The sequence below is a fragment of the Palaemon carinicauda genome, chromosome 6, assembly GCF_036898095.1.
Source record: "Palaemon carinicauda isolate YSFRI2023 chromosome 6, ASM3689809v2, whole genome shotgun sequence".
Lineage (NCBI taxonomy): Eukaryota > Metazoa > Arthropoda > Malacostraca > Decapoda > Palaemonidae > Palaemon > Palaemon carinicauda.
In genome coordinates this window covers 59,219,397-59,223,889 of record NC_090730.1, presented here as the reverse complement: position 1 = coordinate 59,223,889, position 4,493 = coordinate 59,219,397, and the positions used below count along the sequence as shown (strand labels likewise).

Sequence of the window (4,493 nt, the reverse complement as noted above, 5' to 3'; positions counted from 1 at the left end):
ATTGCCTTTTGAAGAATGTAACAGGCACAATTGCAATTTTGTTGTTCTTAGTATAGTATGTGAAAGCTTCGGTTCTCAAAATAATTTTATTGAGTAACCAGAGATCAGTTACTCTGTCTAAAAATTAGTTAACGACATCATGAATTTTGAAGCTTGTTTTCTATTCTATATTTGTATTTAGTTCCTCATTATACGACTATTATTTTCTACTACACGAAAACTTTCGTTTAAACTTAAAAATCTAATATGTATTTTCCCACAAATACACTATTCTTTTTTTTTTTTATCTCTTCAATAGCATTTACAGATAATTTAGGGTACATTACGGAGAGGTTAGAGACAGTGATTTACCTCTTATTATTCTATATCTATTTCAAACCACATCACGGATTAAATGACAAGGCCTGAATACTTTATTTCGACAAAGCTGATGTAAATGCTATTAACTTTGCTGCCTGGAAGAGGAGGCCATTATTTCCACCACAAGGAAAAAGTTGTGAACTCCGTAATTCCTTTCAAACGAGACTCATTCCGATGCGAAGCAAATCAATTGGGCAAATTGTCTTTGGAAGACGTGCAATATTACTCTCTCTCTCTCTCTCTCTCTCTCTCTCTCTCTCTCTCTCTCTCTCTCTCTCTCTCTCTCTCTCTCTCTCTCTCTCTCTCTCTCTCTCTCATTTATTCATTGTTTGCTTTAATTATTTCTGTGAACTCACGGTATGAATTAACAAAGTAGATGGGGAGGTGACAGAAAGGGTAACGAGTCTTACCGTGGATAGAGGTCCTTACTAAAATTAATATAGTATTTTTTTTTTCAAATATATAGAATCCCACATAAAAACATATTTTAAGTATCGTTATAAAAAAAAAAAATTGCAAATAGCCATGTAATGAATAGAAATCTACCTGATATCATAGTACTGATAGGTTAATAGTTTATTATTACAAATCAAGAGGGTATTCTCCTGCCGCACAGAAAATGTTCAATTGCAGCTTATACTTTACAGCAAAGCCTAGATTCGACACTGATTAGCGAGGTAAGAGGCAGCCTTCCAGGATAATAACCTATGTCAGCTGCATTTTTGCGAAGTCTTGAGACTGGAAGTGTTTGTAATTTGATGAGATTAAAACCAATTATAGCACAAGTTCACTTAGAAGAGCCAAGTACCGCCAATCCATGAAGTCATCACCTACCTCGTACTCCATGTTACCTCTTGCCGGATCACAAACCTTCAAATATGGTCTTTGCTCCACCATGGCTTGTTTTGTTAGCAAAAAAATATTATCTCATTGCTCTAATGTTTTGGTAAGTAGTACACGGATGGGCTGCACATCCAGTGCAGTGAGACAGTGGTGCTTCATAATCTGTGGGGAGCGTAGATCAGGTCCAATCAGAGAGAACAGTACTATCCCTTTAACGACCAGAGAGCCCAAATGGGTTCTTCGAAACAGCTAATTCTGGGTCGTTGTGGTGAACAAGATTAATCTTATCTGAAATTGATGCTTTGGTAACTCATAAGTAGACTCCTCTGCTCTTTGAATCAGCCAATCAGAAGACGCCTGCCCCTCTCACCAAGACTGTAGTTCCTTCCAAAGACACCTCAGTTGTGCTTGAGTCGGAAAAGTGACAAGATGCGTCACAGTAACGATCACCATTCCCGCCCCCCCCCCTCCACCTTCATAATCATGGTAAGTATACAGTGACTGTGGTATAGTGAAGCCTTGTGATATGCTTGCCTTTTGATATGGGTTTCAAGGACTATAGTGTTACTGACATGTCGTAGTGCCTATCAAAAAAGTATAGATCCCATGTGGGCAACCTCGGTCAAGTTTAAACGGACCACGCTCATCACATATGGGATCTATTGGACCTTAATGGTTCAACCGGGCAGTAGGATATGACGCACATCATATTTACATTTTTTTTTAGTACTTGTTTTAGACATTTGTCAATAGTTTTAATCATGTTTATAGAAATGTTAGTGAGGATTTATGGGCATCGCAATGCTGCATTAGAGGCTCAGGATCGTACACCATGGGTTGTCCCTAACGACGCCGAAGGAGGTGGTGTCAACGTTAGCCCTTTGGACTTCTACAGTGATGACGACGACCCTATGTACGTTCCTGATGAAGGCTTTACTCAAGAGTATGCCTTTGACCTTTCCACTTCTAGTGGTTAGTATGAGACATCCTTAGAGAGAGAGAGAGAGAGAGAGAGAGAGAGAGAGAGAGAGAGAGAGAGGGAGAGAGAGAGAGATATTTGTTTAAATTTTTTTTCTAAAAGTCTCGCTGTTACAATGGTTGCTCTTTAAATTTGTTTTCATTTACAATGGCTATTTTTAAAACATATTTGTGTACTTGCATACTCTCTGACATACACATGCACACACATGTATATCCACTGACATACACATGCACAGACATGCATACTCACTCACATGCACATGCACTCATGCACATACATGAAGCCATAAACTCACATGCACGCACACACACCAGCACACACGACTCATTTATTGTTTCACTAATGTTACTTAATTCTTTTTTCAGTTCGCAGGGTCAATGCTGTTGTCCATCAGGAGATGCCTGTGGAAGAGGAATTTGAAGGTGAAGGCGAGGTTAACCCTAAGAGGCCTCGTGTTGATGAATGGAAGGACGAAATTGACATCCAGCCCCTACCCGATTTCATTCATCCACAGCCAGACTTCTTGAGGGAACGTTACGAGTATTTCTCTCAGTTCTTCACAGGTAAATTGAGGGAACACGTCGTTTACCAGTGCAACCTGTACTACAGGCAGAAGGATGTAGGCAGCTACTTCCACATGTCAGAAGAGGATCTCATGGTTTTCCTTGGCCTCATCGTGTATATGGGCCTGGTTCCTTCCACTAGCATTGTTGACTTCTGGGCCGTGAAGACCAGGATTCCTCAGGTTGCAGACATCGTGTCCAGGAACCGCTTCAAGGCCATTCGATCATCACTTCACTTCAACAACAATGACCAGGCAGCAGGCTCCCAAGATCGGTTCTTCAAGGTGATAGTCCCCTTCACCAAGGTCACCAGAGAGTTCCAGAATGTTCCCGAGACTTCTATCCATTCAATTGATGAAGTGATGGTCGCCTACGAGGGTACAAGGGCTAGTAACCTTTGCCAGTATGTAGCCAAGAAGCCTGACAAGTGGGGATACAAGTTGCTCTGCCACTCCAACGTGAATGGATTTGTGCATGATATTCTTATGTACTAATGAGAGAAAACCTTTGTGAGCCACCCTATTCTACTGTCTGAAGAGGAGAAAGCCATGTCTGTGACTTCCAAGTTTGCTGTCTCCCTTGTCAAGACCATCAAGGACCCCAGGCACGCAGCAGTGTATGCAGACAACTACTTCACCAGTATAGGGTTAGCCAAGTACCTGAGATCGGAGTATGGATGCCGATATGTGGGAAATGCCAGGGAAAACTGAGTTGTACATCCTCACCTGAAGTCTATGAAGGAGATGAGCAAGAAGATGCTGCAATGGCGCACACTGGACTATGTCTCTTCTGAGGGCATTCTTGTAGCAAGATGGAAGGACAACAGTGTTGTTACAATCTTGTCCACTGATGCTGGTTTCGAGCCCATGGGAACAGTGGAGCGGTACGACAGGGCACAGAAGAAGAAGGTTCCCATTCCTTGCCCAGCTGCCATCCAGATGTACAACAACCGCATGGATGGCATCAACAAAAGTGACATGTTGACACACCTCTACAAGACCCCCTTCAAAGCAAAGAGGTACTACATGAGGCTCTTTGCTTACTTCCTGAACCTGATCATCTGTAACACTTGGATTTTGTACAAGATGGAGTGCTTAGCTTTGCTAGAGAGCCCGAAGCCCCTCAAGGACTTCCAACTGGATATCTCATATTAGCTTAGAAGTTTCAAGTCATCGAACTTCAAGATCTCTAGGAATTCTCTTGGCACTAGGGATATCGCTTTGCCAAATAGGGACCAACGGGCAGTTGTGCCAAGTCTAGAGTCACACCAGGATGCCACTACCCTACACATACCAAAGCATGTCACCATGAGGCAGACCTGCAAGTTTTGTTCTACTGCAGACCACATCCACAGATCCCGCTGGATGTGTGAGGAGTGCAAGGTGGCCCTCTGCTTCACTGAAAGTCGAAATTATTTTGCTGTGTTCCATAAGATTTCTAAGTAATTTTTTTTGCCCTTTTTCGCTAGATTTTTAAGTAAGTTTTATAATATGTTTATATTTTTTAAATTATGAGTAAGGTTTAATATATTTTGTGCATTTTCATAGTATTTTTTGTATGTTTATAGTATTTTTGTATATATTGTATATTGTATTTTCTTGTATTTATAACGTATTTCTTTAATTAAATTGTTAAGCCATATACGTGTTTCTGTTATACATTAGAACTATAAAAACACTGTTTTATCAATAATAATCAAATGATTTGTGGGCAAATCAAAATTAGTAGAAACTTCAAAATCTGTA

The 4,493-nt window shown here is 40.7% G+C and overlaps 1 pseudogene; it reads left to right on the top strand.

Moving 5' to 3' along the window:
* Positions 1 to 1,976: 1,976 nt before the first annotated feature.
* Positions 1,977 to 4,193, top strand: LOC137643010 (piggyBac transposable element-derived protein 3-like; annotated as a pseudogene).
* Positions 4,194 to 4,493: the final 300 nt, after the last annotated feature.